Source organism: Bison bison, unplaced genomic scaffold, assembly GCF_000754665.1.
Source record: "Bison bison bison isolate TAMUID 2011002044 unplaced genomic scaffold, Bison_UMD1.0 scf7180017864525, whole genome shotgun sequence".
NCBI lineage: Eukaryota > Metazoa > Chordata > Mammalia > Artiodactyla > Bovidae > Bison > Bison bison.
In genome coordinates this window covers 7,352,549-7,372,693 of record NW_011495076.1, presented here as the reverse complement: position 1 = coordinate 7,372,693, position 20,145 = coordinate 7,352,549, and the positions used below count along the sequence as shown (strand labels likewise).

The 20,145-nt window shown below is 38.4% G+C and overlaps 1 protein-coding gene across 1 annotated transcript in view; it reads left to right on the top strand.

Moving 5' to 3' along the window:
- The window catches only part of DOCK4 (dedicator of cytokinesis 4), a 477,425-nt gene that overhangs the window by 150,993 nt on the left and 306,287 nt on the right, over positions 1-20,145 (top strand). The gene's annotated exons all lie outside the window — the stretch shown is intronic.

The following is a 20,145-nucleotide window of genomic DNA, read 5'->3' as shown; positions in this document are numbered from 1 at the left end:
GGTCCATTGGGTCTCAAGGAGTCAGACACAACTGAAGTGACTTAGCATATACATATATACATATAGTCTTACCTGGAAAATTCCATGAACAGAGGAGCCAGGAGAGGTACAGTCCATGGGGTCACAAAGAATCAGACATGATTTAGTGACTGAGCAGGTACTTATTTATAAAAAATTACCTGTCTCATATATGTGTGTAACTGAATCACTTTGTTATAAAGCAGAAATTAACATTGTAGATCAATTATACTTGAATAAAATTAAAAGTCTGTATATATGAAAGTGAAATAGTTCAGTCGTGTCCAACTCTGTGTGACCCCCGTGGACTGTAGCCTACAAGGCTCCTCCTTCCATGGGATTCTTCAGGCTAGGATACTGGAGTGGGGTGCCATTTCCTTCTGTATATATACATACAGATAAATATGAACATAGACCCATAAATACAGATATCAATATATAGGGAGCTATCTAGATTGACCTTTTTAAGGTTTTAATTAAAAGCAAGTCTTCTGAAAAATAAATTGGAATAACCTTGGGAAGATATAAGCATTTTCTTTTTTTGCCTTTTTGAAAAATGCCGTAATGTTTTTCAAGTGCTATCAAATCATCTCACATAATAATACAGTATCATTTGAACAACTCTAGAGGTTCTCTCCTTCATATTATAAATTTTTTATTGAAAAAATATTTGCAGCCAGGTGCAAATTAAACTTTTTATTGTTGCAAAATATCATTCTTTTCTCTGATCTTTTTCTGACCTATTAATGGCTTCTCTGAAAACGATTGTGATCATTTTTAGATCTCTTATTTCAGAAATTAACAGCAGAAGGTGTTGAGCCTACTTATTCATCTCCTAATTCCTCCTTCACTCTTCCTGGCTCCTCTTTTCCTCAATAAAAGAGGTCATTTGAAAAGAATCTGTAATTTAGTGTCCTGGATACTTCCCTACCTGAAAAGTATAATCAATGTGTATGCAGAAACTTCAAGGTGTTTTGTAATCTGGTGCCACTAAATTTTCTCTCCATCATATGAATAAATCCTGCTGCTGAAATGTTGTACCACATCCTCTCTGAGAGTTTTTTAACCTTCCACCCCCAAAGCCTTGAAGAATTCCCAACACATTCCTGAAACTTTTCATTACAATCCCTGCCCTCATTTTGCTATTCCATTGCCACAACTCCCTAAACCTTAAACCTTATTTTTTTTTTTATCGTATTACCAGTTGATATTAGTGTGAGGTTAGTATTGTATGTAGTATTATATAGCACTAATATGTGTACCTGATACTGTCTTTAAAAAAAAAAAAATTGAGCAATGGCTGTATTTTACTCTTAGAATTAATACCCGGGGCAGGAGGAGAAGGGGACGACAGAGGATGAGATGGCTGGATGGCATCACCGACTCAATGGACATGAGTTTGAGTAGACTCCGGGAATTGGTGATGGACAGGGAGGCCTGGTGTGCTGTGATTCATGGGGTCGCAAGGAGTTGGACATGACTGAGTGAACTGAACTGAACTGAGGACATATTGCAAAGCCACAAAGAATTTTCACAAATCACTGATTCATCTGTGTATTACTGAAGCAGAAATTATTAATTGTGAAATACTGAGCTAAACATAAAACAGCCCATAGATATTTTTGGTTCAGAATTTGCATTTTAGTAATATTTGGCAATCTTAATTTGTGTTGATGAGATGAAATCTTATGTAGACTTTAAATCAGTGAAAAATCAGAGTTTATCAGCAGTTTCCTTATTGTGAAAGTTAATGGTAAAAGAGGAAATTTGCACTAGAAGCTGGAGCTCTCTGTTGTTCCTTTTTTTTTTTTAATAACTTCCCAGTTAATTTATTTGACTTTTGTTTAAGAAAGGACTATCATGACTACTTTTGTAAGTCATTGATAATAATAGCTACTTTTCATTTTCTACATAGATAGTTGTTTGACAATGTGGAAGAAAAATTTGAATTCAATACTGAAAAGTATTTTTTTCTGCATAAGTATAATGTTCTATAACCTATGCAGATGACGTGCTAACTCACTTCAGTCATGTTGGACTCTGTGACCCCATGGACTATAGCCCACCAGGCTCCTCTGTCCATGGGATTTTCCAGGCAAGAATATTGGAGTGGGTAGCCATTTCTTACTCCGGGGGATCTTCCTGGCCCAGGGATTGAACCCAGGTTTTCTGAATTGTGGGCAGATTTTTCACTGTCTGAGCCACCAGGGAACAGTTCATTTCAAGTCAGGGAATAAATCCAGTGACTTTGGCATTTATGGGAACACAGCTACCCCCTACTAGTCCACTTGCCTCTTATCTCAGCAGGAGGCTGCCTATAAAATTTAAACAAAACAAGACTGATCCAAAGATGACCAATACTTTAAAGACTTTTAGGAGAAAAGCCTCTTTAAATTCTGGGAGAAAATGCCAGATTTTGTTTATGATGGAGAACCTCTTATTTTAGAAGGAATGCTACAATAGGTATTGCAAAAGGAAGGGAGAACAACCAATTCTGAGATCCTGCTCTTTATCAGACACGCTAAGTGTTGAGACAAATCCTCCTAAATCCTTAAAATAGGTAGGTTTGAGGTTGTCATTAGTGTAGATAAAGTAATGATGCTCATGAGGGGTTTTAATCACTTGCCCTGGATCATAAAATTAGCAGTGGTATGACTGATATTCAGATTTAAGTCTCTAAGTCTCCAAGCACAATCCTCTTTCCAGCCCATCTGACTTAGATTCATTTTGAAGATCAGTTGTTAGGTGTGTAAATATTTTGTCCCAATACTGAGGCAAAACCCTTCTGTACTTAATATCCCATGAATTATGAGGATTTCCAGTCTGACTGTTGGAAACAGGTCTTGTGTAAGTTCCAGACACTATTTCTTCTAATCCCTCAGGGTGATTCCTGACCCGCCCCACACTCATGTGGTTTCCTCACATGCCTGCACTGATCAGTCTTCTCCTAAGTACTCGAGGTAGACCTTCTGCAGACCTGTGCAGTTCTTTCTTTTTGTAACTCTATCCTCTCTGCTTCTGTAAGCTTCCTTGATCTCCCAGACCCCCAACTCTATTTCCTCAACTCAAGGAGTCTGCTGGACTCCCTCCGGGCTTCCTCTCAGGGCTCTATGGCCTAGACTGTCTTTCAGGGCAGAAAACTGGGAAACCCCATGTGTGTCTTATCTCTCAGGGATCACTGTCCTTTGATGTCTCATGTCCATTGTATTAAAAACTATTGTTACATATATTTTATTCAGTTTTTTGGTTGTTTCAGGTAGAAGATTATATCTAGTTCCTATTACTCCATCTCAGTTGGAGACTGAAGTATTAGATGTAAATTTTCACTGAAGAATTTTCTTTTTTCTTTTCCCATTTGTCAGCTTTCTGGGAGACTATTTTCCTTTCCCTTGTTTTTTACTTCTTTATTCCTGGCCCTTATCCTTTATTATGGGGCTTCCCAGGTGGCATTAGTGGTAAAGAACTTGCCTGCCAATACAAGACACATAAGAGATGCGGGTTCAATAGGAGCCTGGCAGGCTACAGTCCATAGGGTCGCAAAGAGTCAGACATGACTGAAGCGACTTAGCATACATGCATGCATGCATCCTTTATTACAATGGTACAATTTCCCTGAATTGATTTTTTCTACTGTCTGAATTTTCTTAAATATCTCTAGTTGGGACAAACGAGAAACTTGGTTCTTTGGCACGAGCCCTGGGTTTGAACAAAGGCTGACTGGTATCCATTGCTCCCTGATGGATGCTCTTTTTGTTAATTCAAAGGTTGTACAGATGATGATTGCTTACATGGATTTGATTGATTATTGTCTTTTATATTGTCTTGTGTCAATTTTAAGGTATAATTGGCCAGGATTACTTTTTCACTAGTACTAATAAAAGCTCCCAGAATCTAACAAATTAGACATATATCCAGCAAAGAAACAAGCTCAAATCAGATGCAGGTTTTCTGTTGACAAGTTTGTCCATTTTTTTTTTAAATACAATTGTTATGCAAGAAACAGGGTACTGAGCAATGATTTCCCTAAGCAGTTGTTCAATATGCCAGGAATATAAACTTATGAATGATAAATGATAGCTAAGGGGAATTTGCTTGCTTTTTGTTCCATGAAAATGTACTATTATTTTTCTTCACATCATGAAGCATAAATTTTAATATATATTTTTTTGTGCCAAATGGCAGTTGACATATATTCTCTCATCTTTTAAATGATATCCTTCTTAAGGGCAGTACCTTTGATATATGTTAGGATTTTTTGTGTGTGTGGGAGGGAGTCAACAGTGCTCTCTTGAACAAAATGGCAAACTTTCACCAGCCTATCAGATTTAGGGGCATGGCTTTTAAATCTACTAGTTATTAACATGTCATGTGGTGGTGGTGGTTTAGTCACTAAGTCGTGTCTGACTCTTGCCATCCCATGGACTATATAGCCTTCCAGGTTCCTCTGTCTATGGGATTCTCTAGGAATACTGGAGTGGGTTGCCATTTCCTTCCCCAGAGAATCTTCCCCACCCAGGAATCGAACCCAGGTCTCCTGCATTGCTAGCAGATTCTTTACCGACTGAGCTATGACGGAAACCCCTTAACATGTCATAGAAAGGAGTTAATATGTTTCAGGAGGAAAATGCCCTTGCTTGTTTGACAAATATTACTGAGCAATTATTATCTTTCAGGTAAGTGCTGAGTTTTGGGTCCATATGGATAAAAAGACTTGATACTTGTCCTCAGCCAAGGACGTTTAGTGTCAAATGATTGTTATACCACATTGTAATAATCACTTACTGGTTTGTTTGTTTGTTTAATAAGTATGTATTGAGAATCTGCTGTTTGTCAGATACTATCACAGTCTGTGTGTTCATAGCAGGAAACAATTCCCTGTCTCATGGAGGTAACAATGAGGGGTTGCTGGGATGGGGGTATTTAGTAAATGCTATGAAAGTGAATTAATGTAAAGAGATAGTTCTTAACAAAGGGAAAGGTCTATATTGTCCACTGGTTAGGAAAGTCTTTTTTGTAAAATGACATTTGAGCAGAAACCTTAAAAAAATTAACACAATCATGCAGTCACGTGAGGAAAGTGTTCTAGACAGAGGCAGTATAAAAAGTAGAAAAAGAACGTGTGCTTGACATGGATTGTAGAATCACAGAGAGAGTGGAGTGGCCAGTGGAATGAGCAGGGGAGAATGGCACAAAGTTCGCTCCGCCCAGAGAAGGGGTAGGGGGAGGAGCCAGATCACCTGACTTTTATTACCCTGGTGGGAAGAATGTGAGTGGGATGGGAAGGATTCAGTGTATAGGAGAGATCTGAGGAACTTGGGTGTAGAAGGAATCTGGCCGATTGCTGTCCTGTGAAGCAAGGGAAGGAGTTTTGCGGGTGGGGGGGGGCCATGAGACGCTATTGAAACACTAGTCCAGGTGAGAGTACCGCAAGCTCTGGCTCAGGTGGGGTTAGTTATGTTGTGAGAGTGGTCAGTTTAAGAATTCAGGATATATTTTGAAGGACGCATACTTGGGTTTGCCGAAGGGTTGGTTGTAGGGTGTGGAAAAGGAAAGGAATCAAGGATGGTTCTAATGTTTTTGGTCTTTACAGCCGATAGAATTCTGTTTAGTATAGAGTTTGAAACTAGGATGGAATGAGGGGTTTTGGAGGAGGGGGTAGGAAGAAAGAATGTGATTTTGGACCTGGTATGTTTAATACACAGGTTAGACATAAATGCAGATATCAAGTAGGTACTTTACTATATGGATGTAAAGTGAAGGGAGGAGTTGGAGCTAAGAGGTATAAATGTCTTATGGCATATTATAATGAAAGGAGAAGAAACAAAATTCATGTATATTTCTGAGCAGTAAAGAAATAATATTTAGCATTATCTAACACAGAACATATTTTTTACAAGTGAAGACTTTAAAGCTGGAAAAGTAGAATGCAATGCCCAAGGACACACAGGATGTTGGGGGCACCCATGTCAATCAACCCATCATCAGTACTATTTCCATCTCAGTGCACAGCTCACCGTCCATGTTGCGGTAGTAATAGAATAGGTGGAGCTCCACTAACATGAAAGCTGAGGATGGTAGCAGTGGTGTTGGGCAGTGTTAAAGAGCGCAGATTCTGGAGCAAATTTCCTAGGGTTCTAATCCTGGATCTCTCACTCACCCTGTGTGTGACCTTAGATAAATAACCTAGTTTCTCTGCACTTCAATTTCCATATCTGTAAATGTGATCGATAACAGTACTTACCTCATAGAGTAAATGGGAGGATTAATTGACAGGGTGTGTATATATATATATATATATATATATATATATATAAAGCGCTTTAAACAATATCTTTTAGATTGTTACTGCTATTCAAGTGAAGCTGCAGCAGCAGTAATAATAATAATTAATTTTAGAGTGGAAGCTAAGCACTTTCACTACAACTTCTGGGAGACCCAGAATTGGCTAGGTATCTGGGAATATTCAAATACTACATATAAACCCTATTGCAATCAGATATTCTCATATCCTTTCTATCCAAGTTTGTTCTCTTGCTGACATTTGAATCTCCTGGTGCTGGTAATTAGTTGGAAACAAACTCTGCTCTTTTGCATCATTTTGTTCTTTTAATTGACTGTATTCTGTGAGAGTGGCTTATCTGCCTCTTCATTAAACATTCATGATTCTGTGATACCTTATTCTCTCCATTGATGGCTTTTATGGATTTCTTTTTAATAGAGATCTTAATCTAGCCTTTAGCATTTTAAACAATGTCTTGGTTATCTACACTGTAACTTCTCACTGGTGTGTTTTTATGTTATCAATGCATCATTGTATATGGATCAAAACAAGTAAGCTCCTGTTTTTAAGGCTCCCATCCTTTGTGGTTAAGAATTGATTTATAGCAGTCTCTTCAATGTAGAAGAATTGATTATGATTGTTAGTGAAAGTGTTACGTTTTTCAGAGGGAATGATGAGATTATTGATTAGGTTCTTTTTGATTATAAAAGAGATTTAATGACATCATTTTGGTCAAGACATGTGAAAGTCTCTTTCTGTTTCGTTGGGTAGGTAATGATGTCTGTTTATTTTCCTCTTTTGCCTGACATGCTGATTGTCAGGTAAGGTGAGTGAATAGAGTTATTATTGCCCATGGATAATCGGTTATTCCTATAGCAGGCAGTTGAACAGCAAAGATGTAATTTTGTGTGGCATGTGCATTATCTACTACCTTCCCCTCCCCACCCCTGATGTATTAGCTCTAATTCTTGTCATGTGATATTCAAGGAATTATCACTCAGCACATACTGGCCTAGTCTTTTCTCATATAACTATAGATTTTATTAGTCTTTGTCGTCCTGGATATGAGTTTTACCAGTCGTGTTTGCTAACTGCCTGATTCTTTCTCGTCTGTAGTCCAGTATCCTCCTTCATATATTGGCCTGATCTTCCTGTCCCAAGGCACATAAGGCATGAGAATAATATCTGCCCATCGTTGACTACTCTGGACTGCAGTGATGTCTGTTCCAGTGAGCAGAGTTGGGGAGTCACTAAAATGATAGGTTAACATCCTTGGAGATGATCACTCTTTATCACCTTGCAGCTGGTGGTTCTTTTTATCCTGTTATGGACTGGAGAACATTTACTTTGACAGCTGCACCCCTATAAACCCACAGACTGGTGCTGTTAAACCAATGCGTGTACCGCTTGACTCTCCAGAAGTAAAAAGGGTCAGTCTGGGGCCCAAGCAAATATCTTCTCTCTGCTGTCAAATCATAGAATTCTAGGGCTGGAGGGATCATGGATATCATGTCAGTTTTCTCCTTAAAGGAAACTTACAAATGGAGTGTATTTGCCAAAATAAGAGTTAATAGCAGCACAGGAACCCTAACTGAAAAGTCTCTATAGTCCTGTGTTACCCTTATGGTGAAATGAACCAACAGGCAGAGTGATAGAGTAGAAACAGTATCAGGTTTACAATTTGAAGACTGGAGGTTTTATGCCCAGGTCTGTTGTTATATAGTAGTTTTATGATTCAAAGTAATTAACTGCAATCATTTTCAAAATTGTTCATTATCCATTGAATGGTGGATTTGTTGGTGACCCTGCTTTCATCTGAAATTTGTCTGTTCATTGAGTTATATCATATTTTGATACGTAAAATTTGTTCAAGATTGTGATTGGATAGAAGGATGCTGACTAATATGGAAATACACTATGGCCTTGTTTTCTTTTCTTCCCCATTACCTTGAGGTCAGGGGAAATATATTTTTTAACTCCTATACTTGTGTATTCTTATCTACTTTGACAGCTACACCTCACGGTCTTACCTCTCCTGAGAGATAATAATTGGGCATTCTGTGACCTTCCTGTCACAATAGATGGGTACTAGAAACTCTGGAAGGATTTTTATCAGCAGTGTTCATCACTGTTTTCCTGTTAAACCCAAGGAAAATAGTTCATAAGATGCCTCAACTAATGGTTTCAACTTAGGGCTGCATCTCAGTCTGAACTGGTATGTTTATCACTGCCTTACTAAAGAATAATATTTATTGTTAAAAATGTAAAAAAAAAAAAAGAAAAACAATAATTACTTCAAAGTCCATCACCCAGAGATAACTACTTTAGACATTGTATGTACTTTCTGTCTTTTTAATTGCATGTTTATAGAGTCTCATGTATATAACTGTACATTCTTAATGCATGTATGTATAATTTATACATTTTTTAAAAGGAGTTACACTAAACATACTATTTTAGAATGTGATCCTTTCATTGAATGATACAATGATACAGGCAGGAAGGCCAGGGGTCTCTAAATGGAGGAAATAGGCTGCAAGTGTCTCTTAAAATTCTGTGTTGCTGTGATGACACCTGGTTCCACCTGAACTTAACTTTTCTCAAACCTTGAGCTAACCAATGCATTTTTCTTATGGAAATGTTTTTCTTAAGCTAGGTTAGTGAAACTGTATGTGCTTTGGAATTTGCCTTTCTTCAAAATGATTGCTAAGCTAACTTTTTTCCTTTTCTCAAAACTTGGGCTAATAATAGCAAACAAGTATTCATATCAGTTGTTTTATGGCTGGGGGATGACACACCTCATGCCATCCTATTTCAACAATGCATATTGTGGGAGGGGGCCTGGTGAAACTCCTTCAAGCCTTGAGGTGTCTCACTGATTAATAACTTTCTAACAGACTTAAAACAGCCTCCAAAACTAGCGGGGGAGGCACCCTCTGTCCCCCTTCTGATGTCTGTGTCAGAAACATTCTCTGTCCCTTTTCACTTTAATAAAACTCTGCTACACAAAAGCTCTTGAGTGATCAAGCCCGGTCCCTGGTCCCGAAGAAGCTAAATCTTCGGAGATCATGAATCCAACACTGTTCACCATAAGCTATCAACATCTTGGTCAGTTTTTCATGTAGTTAAATTTCCTTCTGTATAACATCATTCTTAATGCTAGTATCCTTCTGTGTGGACATTATGAATTATTTCATCGAACCCCTATTATTGGACATTTTAAAGCAAAAGTGCAAAGTCTACCTGTGGCATCATTTCCCATATTCTTGTCATTCAGTATGAAAGCCTTTCTATTTAATATTCTAATCAGTAGATAAGATTTGATAATATAGAAGCTAGAGATTTAATCTTGATCATTTGAGAATCCTGTTGAAGGATTTCCACTTAATCACTTATTGTTCTTTCATATTGATTAAATTTTCTCTGTAAAATATTTTGACCCAATTTTAAATTGGGTCAGCATGCATATGTGGAGAGTCTTTATTTTCCCAACCAGTGAGCTACATATAAGATGGCTTGAGGCTGTGCCTGAGTCATTCACATTTTATTAATGAAAATATATGCAGAATGAATAAGGCAGTTACCAGTGGAATGCACTTGATTTGTAGTGGAGACTGAAAATTCAAATGTTTATTGGTGCCAGGCATGAGTAGATATGGCCAGGGGTAAGTACTAGGGATATTCGGAGGCTGTTTTCTCATCTAAAGAGGTCAGCTTTTATTTAAATCAAATTACATTGTTAGCATGGGAAATAAGGACTCTGATTAACTGGATTTTCTCATTTTTCAAGAAAAGCTGAAAAATAATTTATTTATGAAAGACTCCTAATTCTCAAATTTTGATAGTAGTCATAATTGTTTGAAAACACAGTGCAGGTGAAACAGGAGACATCTTATCTAGTCCACAGGTCTGTGTAGAGGTTGCCCTAGGGCAGGTTTTCAGCTCTCTGGAAATTGGGGAATCCTTCAGAAAGAGAAAGCTTTGCTTCCTATATCCATCTTTTCAGAGTTACTTTAAGGATAGATTAAAATATTCAGATGATGAAACCTCTTCAAGTGCCACTTTCTAGAAGCTTCCCAATTATCCCAAGATGAGACCTTTGCAGTTGGGAATGTCCCTGAAGCCCACAGGCATCAGACAAGAAGGGGTTGTGGAAACCAGTGATCTTAACACCCTGTTATCTGGAGTGCCTTCATGTCTAGATCTCTGCTGCCCCAGGCCGGTGCAGTTTTTTGGAAAACATGAATGACATGTGGCCAAAGTAAGATGTTGATGATAATTAGGACTGAATGGTTAGTGGAAAGAGCACACGATTGAGAGCGAGAAAACGTAGGTTTGAAGTCTCCTTTCACCCACAGATGTGAAATCCAGCAAGTCCAGTCATCTCTTTGCGAGGCTAACTAGATTTTTACTCAACAGTGACAATCAAGCCTTTTTTTTAAAAAAAAGATAGGTATAATAATATAAAAGCCAGAAGATTTCAAGTAGGCAATTACTTAAGAAGAAGAAATAAAGAAAAAAAGGAACGGATAACAGCTTATAACTAGATTTATGCATTTCTAAGGCTCCCAAATGAAATCCTCTATAACCCTCAGTTTTCTTCATTGCACAGTAAGTGCTTGATAATTCAACCTTATCAGCAGGAATTGTGGCAGGGTTCCTCACACTGTGGGTAATCAGTAAATATATTTCCAGTGAAATAATAATGTAAGAGCCGGAGATAATTCTAACATCACTTATACTTAAGAGTGGAATGCATTTGAAGTCTGTGTTTAAATATGGATGATGATTCTGGGGAAGCCTGGATATTCACTAAGCCTGAAATCGTACAATATATTATGGTATATGAATGTAAACACTCCTACTTTTGTGTTCTGACTCCCTTGTTTAAATCCCTTTCCTGTTATTTACTCTGTTGTGAAGAGACTAAACAATTGCTCAGAAGCCAAGGACCCATCTAAAGTCATGTGAACACCTCTGTGTGAGTGAACTTCATGCATCAGTTCTTTGGTCCAGAAGGTAGTGACTTTGGTCCAATATGCTGGTTTTCTAATAAGTTTCTACTGAGTGAAACAGACATGATCCTCTTCATAGTCACAAAACATTAGAGCTGGTAATTAAGGAGCAAGGGTTGAAATCAGCTCTAGCTGGTTAGCTCTAGCCAAAAGTTAGGTCCTATCCATATAACCAAACAGGGTTTGACTTATACCTCTGATTGAGGATTATCTACTTCTACTTGGATTTTATATTTCTGTTACTTTGCCAGCTGGGGGAGAAGCATGGTCCTACTGGTGTTGATTTTCAGGACACATACTCAATGACGGTGTAGGGTGTACCCTGTCCTGAGTGCAGCTGAAGATCCCCAGCCAGCCATGGCACTGGTGTGACAGTTCTGCCACTTCCAAGCTGTTTGTTCTCGACCTCGCTTGACCTGTTGATCTTCAGTCCTCATTCATTTTTGTGGCAGGGTGACATTAGTATTCATCACCACCAGGCCTCTCCTTTTGCTCCTCTCTACAAAGTTTTTGAAGAATCAAAGTCCTCAGAATAGAGATGACCTGTTGATATGTTTGTTAATTATGTTTTCAAAAATATTTAGATTTCATATCCGTATCTTCCTCTGTGTGACTTTATATGGTGTCCAGTCCCCACGAAAACAGAAAACAGCTTTACAATTTTTCTAAAATAGGAGATGTGCTCATTTTCCTAAAATTCAAAAAATATAGAAAAATATAAAGAAGACAGTTACAAATCACCTCGAAGTCTTAACCTGCCAGAAATAAACTGTTGTCATTTGGGGAATGTCAGCATCTGAAAATTTATAAATAGAAGGATGAATGACTGGATATAGGTAGACGGGCACAAATAATTGTATAATAGTGTGTGTACATGTTATTTTAAAAGTTAAAGCATTATATTCAATGAAATGAAATGAGGAATTTTTGAACTTCTGATTAAATTTCTTTATTTAAAAATCATTAATATCTAAAATAATGCCTCCAAGGTAATTCAAAGAGTTAAGAAGAACCATTAGGAGATTGGAGCCATCATAGTCTTACCACTGTGCACCATTAGAGTGGCTGAAATAAAAAATACTGAAAATACAAAGTTTATATGGGGACATGGACTTCCCTGGTGGCTCAGACAGTAAAGAATTTGCCTTGCAGTGCAGGAGACCTGGGTTCGATCCCGGGGTTGGGAGGATCCCCTGGAAAAGGGAATGGCAACCCACTCCAGTATTCTTGCCTGGAGAATTCCATGGATGGAGATCATGATGGATGGGAATGCAAAAAGTCAGACATGACTGAGCAACTAACACTTTCACTTTCATAGATACGGGGATGTGGAACAGCTGGGATTCTTTATTCTTACATTCTTAGGAATGTGACATGGTATAGACCCTATGGGAAAGTATTTCTTATAAAATTAAATATACCTCTATCTGAGGATCTGGTAATTCCACTGTAATTTTCTCCCCCAAATGAAACCCCATGTCCACAAAAAGATTCATGCAAGAATAGTCATTTCACATTCATTCATAGTTAAGATGCAACAACATGAATGACTCATAGACATTGTGTTGAGCCAAGAAGACAGACGCGAAAGAGTACATATTCTATAAACCCATTTATATTATGTCCTAGAACATGTACAACTGTTTCTCGTGATAGAAATTAGAAGAGGGGTTGCTATAAGATGAATGGAGTATAGACTAGAAAGGAAGTTTCTAGGATGATGTCAGTATCCTTTATCATAATTGGGATATTGGTTAAATGAATGTATATATTTGTCAAAACCCATCAAACTATACACCTAAGAGCTGTATACTTTATTGTATATAATTAAGTCTCAACTTAAACGTTTAAAAAAACAAACTCAATTTAAACCTCTGAGCTGTTATGGATTGTCTTTCTGTTCAGAAACAAGAGGAATTAACAAACTTATTCTTCCTCCCACCTGCCCTTATGTTGCTTATATTAGTTTTGCTTTTTTCAGGCTTCACAACGTTCATACTCTGATTTGCAATCATAATGCCCTAGTTGTTTAGTCTTAGTTCTATATTTAAATAGAACCATGGGTCCTTTTGCCACAGTTTTTCCGTTTCTGAATTCTTTATTTGGATTCATCTCTTGTTTATCCAGATTTTATGGTCAAGCAGTTTTTTTGGTTTGTTTATTCTAAAGGAAGAATCATGGATATCCTGTTTCTTGAGTTTTCAAATGTTTGCCATTTGCTTTTATACTTGAACTGTCAATTAGCTGGATCTAATATTCTTCAGCTTCCTCGGTTAAGACATGGCCTGTCTTTAGACACTACACTGTCTTCGACATTGAATATTACTGTGATGATGTCTGTAGTCAGCCTAGTTTTGTTTTCTTTCTCCCTCTAGTAGATGACTTGGTTTTTCGTACTTGGTATCTGAAAAATGTTTAATTCTCATATTCAATAACTGAAGCCATTGCTTGATTTTTTTTTTTTTACTGTGTATTAATTTTCCCTGGCATAAGAATGTCCTTTTGATTTACAGTTTCAGTTCTTTATTTGAAGAGCTTTGAGGGGAGTGTGTTGTAAGGCTCTACTTTTTAAATTCGAACCCTTCTTTTCTCTTTCCTGTGTGTGTTACTTCAGCAACAACAATCGTCCTTAATTTTCTTACCTAGAGTCTCCATGTATCACCTCCTCTCTAGGTCCCTTTATTCCTTTGTTTTGCCTCATTCAGTGTGATTATCTCTAACCTTTACTCTGGGCCATTAGTTGGCTTTTCTTCTCTTCTGCTCCTTGATGTTTCTAATTGGGTTATTAAGTACATAATACTGTGGTTTTGTGTGCATTTCTGTATATCGATAATTTTTCTTTCATTTTGAACTTTTGTTCTGTCTTTGATTCTTCTAGTCTTTGAGTCCTTGTTTTATAGAATTCATAGTCTTAGGAAGTTTTTAATAGAATGCGAAACACTCACCGAGAGTTGTCTGTTTCTAGGGTTCCACATCTGTTGTTCCCATGCTGGATCCGTTTTTTGCATTTTTGTTTTAGCAGAGTTTTATAATCGTTCTTATTTCTTCTCACTCATGCATGATAGAGGCCACTCCACATCATCTGTTTGTTCTGATCAAGTAGAAGTGAATTACTTGATCTTGTTTCTACTTTGCCTGGGACTAAATTATCTTCTAAATCCCTGCCTCCAGTTTGAGGGCTTGCTGTCAGTTTCACTGCAGTACTCATAACCCAAGGGTGGGAGAGTGAGGAGAATGCCCCTGGAGATGAGTACAGTCTTTGCTGGAGGACCTGGATCTAGTATGACTAACCATCATGCTGTCTCCAGGACTTTCCCCAATTTCACACTGGAAGTCACATGTCCCAGGAAACCCTCTCAGTCTCAAGGAAGGTTGGTCACCCTATCTGGATCAACTTTTCTTTTCCACTAATTTTTAAATATTCTAGGCCCCTGTCCACTCCATGTAGCTGCAGCTGGTTCAGCTTGACCCCAGTTCTCCTTAGAATCCTGGGATGTGGCTAGCCTGGGGCACTTGACGATGTACAGGACTCTAGTTTCATGGATTTTTTTTTTTTTTTTTTTCCTTTAAGACTTCTAATTCCAAGTCAGCTTCTCACCAGTTGAGAACATTTGAGTAAGAATGTTCAGAGTTTCATCAGCTTATTCTTTTCCTCAACACCACTTCTGAGGCAGAATATGCAAACAGGACTCAGGGCCATGCTGGATGCAGCACTCAGAGTCTTGCTCCATCTCTCAGCTGCACTTTTCAAAAGATGGCAGGCACATGCAGCGTTTCCTTTCCTTGTTTAGTTACTTTAAAAAGATATTTTAAAATTTCCACTTAGCCCTTTGAGGAAATAGATTCAGTAATCCTGTTTGATTCTACTGCTATTACCCAGTTCGGGCTTCTCTGGTGGTTCAGACAGTAAAGAATCTGCCTGCATTGCAGGAGACCCGGGTTCGATCCCTGGTTTAGGAAGATCCCCTGGAGAAGGTAATGGCAATCCACTTGAGTGTTCTTGCCTGGAGAATTCCATGGACAGAGGAGCCTGGTGGTCTACAGTCCATGGGGCTACAAAGAGTCGGATACAACTGAGTGACTAACATTTTACCCAGTTCATTATAAAGTAAAGCTGGTCAAATGATTCATCATTATAGATTCTCTCTTTGCTCATTCTCTTTTCCCTCACCAAAAAACAAACATGAATCTCTCTTGCTTTCTCTTTCCCATACATGTATGCAGGAGGAAATATTAGGCACTTAAATAAAAAATAGAGCTTTGAGAGAGGGCTTGTAACCAAAACCCAATCAAAAGCATACTAGATTAGCCCATGAATTGAAAATGGTCTTCTTTATTGCAGGATTTGTCCATTGAGATGCTATCATTTAAGACTTCTATTTCTAGGGATTTTTCCAGACTGAGCACTATATTTAACACTGAAACATTAATGCTGATACAGGTTTTAAGTTGAGCTTACTTGTTCTCCTAAGATTATTTCTTTAAAAGTATAAAGAAGATTATCTCCCAATAGTGAAGTAGTGGTTCATATTTCCAAGGACTGTGTTACTTGGCACAATGAGTGTGTACTTTTGTAATCTAGCACTGGGTCTCTGTCCATGTTGTTGCAGAACTGCTTGAAGAAATGTGTATCCTCTAAAGTTGATCCAATAGTCGTAACTGGTAGAGTTGAAAGAGAAGCCCAATCTTGGGGACTTCTGATAAGGTCAGGAGAAGAATGCTGCAGTGATACAGCCTGAAAGAGGGGAAGGTTTGAAGTTTTGAATGAAGGTGAGAAAGCATTATGGGCAAATTTCAGGAAGAATTTTAAGGCACACCTTGAAAATGCCAAACTTGTTAGTAGGACATAGCATGTGCCATCAGAATAAAAGACATTTACCTCTACCCTCCCAAAGAGGGTTTTTTGGTCTGGCTTTCTTTTGTTTTAAGGGATGGGGTTGGGAGCATTGAAACTCCATTTATAAATTTGAAGTTTTAGGCTTTTTCATCTTCCTGTTGGGGCTTTGCTGATAGCTCAGATGGTAAAGAACTTCCCTGCAGTGCAGAAGACTCAGGTTTGATCCCTGGGTTGGGAAGATCCCCTGGAGTAGGAAATGGCAGCCCACTCCTGTATTCTTGCCTGGAGAATCCCATGGACAGAGGAGCCTCGTGGGCTACAAGCAGATAGGATTGTGAAGAGTCGAATACGGCTAAAGCGACTTAGCACATTCAGGTTTCAAACAATAGCTAACAAGAGAAATAGTCATTTTTTAATATTTGCTTTTGTTAGCAAATTTTTTTCTAGTCTAGAAAGGTAAAGGAGTTTGGCCTATTTTTAAATTCTCTTTTATCTGTCTGTTAGGATACTGTATTTCTTTTGGAGTTATTTACTTTATATTGAACTTTTCAGAAACATTTGCAATTATTTTAATTAAAAATTAAAATTAAAAGGTAAAATATACCTTTATGTCTCATTGGATTGTTCGTTCAGATTTCTTATAGCTGAAAAAAGATACATTTAGTGATTGAAGTCAGAGGTGATTCCAGTGAGTTTTATTTTATTTACATTTGTTAGCTAAATAAATGAGTGTTTTAATACCTCCCTTTAAGGATGTTGTAATAAAAAAAAAAATTCCCCTCAGAAGTTGGAATGTATTCTTCTTATGGAAAGTAAAAGTATGTTGGAGAAAATTAGTTAATACTTAAATGTTAATTTGACGCTACAAATAAAAGGCGATGCAGTAGACCCTCTATATCCATGGCTTCCACATCTGTGGATTCAACCTGCCGTGGATACAGATGGTCAGCTGGACTACTCCACTTTATAGAAGGGATTTGAGCATCCTCAAGTTTTGGTATTTGCAAGAAGTCCTGGGACCAGTCCCCCGCAAGTACTGGGGGATGACTGGACATCGTTTTTCCTCCCTTCCCTACCCTTCTTCCCTTTTTAGATGAGTGCGCTACCTGAGGGTGAAATGAGACAAAAGTAACTAAGGTAGGGTCACAGTGCAATGGGATGAAATCTAGTCTGCCTTTCAGCCACTTCCTTATTTACTATTTTATATGGTATTCACATACCTCAGAGGAATTCAGCTGCAACACAGGATCACGTAGGGAGGAATTCAGATTAAGTCAGGTCCTTCCTCAATGCTTTGGTGCCTTGCGATGAATACCAAAACAGCAAAAAGCCATTTTTAAGAATCCAAAAAAGAGGGATTATATGTATAGCTGCTTCACTTTGCTGTATGGTGGAAACTAACACAACGTTCTAAAGCAACTATATTCCAATAAAAATTTTTATAAAAGAACAAAGCAAGCAGTCCCAGACATGAAAGTGCCAAGGACAGTAATTACATGAGATGTCACCCTAGTAGGACATTAAAGATTTAGTTTTATTTAATCAACTCACTTGCATAGGTCACTTCTTAATTGTATTTGATGTTTCTAGCCATTCACTTAGAATTTCAATTTTAGGTAAACAGCACTTTAAGCCTAATTAGTTAGCAAATATTTTAGTTTAAGAAGGTGTAATAGTCTTTCAGTTTCTGTTGGAGTAGATATTTTTGTACATGCTCTTCCTAAATATTTAATAATTTTAATGTTGCTGAGGTTTGGTCTGAATAACAAAATACTGACTTTCCCTCCAAGATGATGTACACGTTGTCACCCATCACACTTTGTTTGCTGTCAAAATTTTTTAAGCTTGCTGTGACCTACTTAAGGGTCTTCTGACAAGATTAAAAATTCTGGTGAGTTGCATGCTGCAGACTGCAGTGGATTCAGCAATTGTGCTCTGTGTTTTCCAGCCTTGTTCCTATGGAGATAATGGCCAGGCTTGTCATGCAAACCCACTGCCTTCTTTTTCTGGTAGACATGCTTTGTGTTTTGACTCTCAGGAAGCAATATCATTTGATATGGTTGAGTTGAGTTTCTAATGTACCCTGCATGTGTCTTTTGGTATTTTGACTGGAGACATTTTAATGATGTGTTCACCTGACTTTAATTTTGGTTTGTCAGCATTTTCACTCAGAAGTCTGTATTTTTCAAGGGTTAATCTAATGGTTTAAAAAATGTTCTTGGAGTAAAGCAGGAAATCACCCTGTAGCAATGAGATTAATTTGAAGAGGCTGGAAATGATGAACCACACATAGCAAATTCTCTTTGAAACAAAGTCAGTCCATGAGTTACAGCTCGAGAGGGAAAGGAAGAGGGTGAGGAGTGAAGTAAGAGGTTCCAACATGATTAAAGCTTAGAAAGCAGGACACACTCTGAAAGCTTGTAAAAAAACCGGGCCTGGTTTTTTTGAGAAGTTTGTAAGAAGATTTAATCTTTGACAAAATAAAGCTGATGTGAAGAAGGACAGATGAGAGAGAATGAAGAGAGGAAGGGAGGCAGGGAGAGAAGGACAAGGGAAGAGAACTGAAGAAGAGAATGGAATTAAGGTTTCCTAAAGGAAGAAAAAACTCTCTGGCATCTAACCTTAAGGAGGCGGGAGAGTGATACTCCAGCTGCATTGAAGAGAAGCAGACGAGAAAGGGAATCCATTGACTGACTGAATGGAGGATGTCTTAGTTGAGTCAACAATGAATTAAGTTGAAGGCTAACCTTACTTGCTGGGGATCTTACTTGCTGAATCTTGTGTTCCCTCCAAACTTGTCTGGTGAAATCTAACCCCAGTATGATGGTATTTCAAGGTTGAGGCCTTTGGGAGGTAATTAGGTCATGACAGTGGAATCCTCATGAATGAGATTAGTGCCCTTATCCCCAGAGCTAGCTGACTATCTTTTCACCATGTAAGGATTCAGTGACAGGTTGGCCATCTGCAAACCAGGAAGATGATTCTAACACTCTGATCTCAGACTTTCAGCCTCCAGAACTGTGAGAAGTACATTTCTATTGCTTATAAGCCACCCAGTCCCTATGGCACTTTGGTAGAGCAGCCCAAACTGACTAAGACAGGATCTGAACCAGCTCCTGTTTCAGCATCCATGGATCCAGTATCGTGCTTTTTCATGGTTACTGGTAGCTCTGATTTTGTAGCCTAGTTGTTGTTAGTAATGACCATGGTTGTATAGTGCCTCTGCTACTCATTCTATAGTCCTGCTCTTTCCCCCTCCACTCTATTCTGGTTTAGTGGCACTAAATGAAGGGCACCGACACATCATGGTTTACCATGATGAACTTTAAGTCATAAGAGAATACACATCAGTGACTTCTGCCTTATATTGCATCCCTCTCTGAGTATTTGCCATGGTGTATGCCCAGTACTGTTAGTTACAAAGCATCAAACCCCCAATGAACTTAAAAAACATTCATTAAACTGAGGAATCTTAAGTGCTAACTTTTCTAACAGCAACTACTAGATCCAGGAGGTCACTGTATCATCAGAGCTCTCTTCATCCCTCTAGCAACACTTCTGTTTCTAGCAGCTCTTTCCCAGTGGCTCTAGCCTTTCACGACTCTTAGAGCTCCAAGTCCCTAAAGAATGAAAGATATTCTTTCTCATCAGCTCTTGCTAAAGTCAGAGCAAAGAATCTGTTAATTCCGGTTCTTTGGTGGGCTGGGCGGAGTCATCCCCTTTAAACTGCAGGTGCCATGTAGAGTGATTAGAAAAAATGAGGTGCACATGGCGCGTGTGTTCCCTCCAGCCATCTTGCATCTACAGTTCAGCTCAGTTCAGTCGCTCAGTCATGTCCAACTCTCTCAGTCGTGCAGACCCCATGGACTGCAGCACTCCAGGCCGCCCTGTCCATCACCAACTCCCGGAGTTTACCCAAACTCATGTCCATTGAGTCAGTGATGCCATCCAACCATCTCATCCTCTGTCGTCCCCTTCTCCTCCTGCCCTCAGTC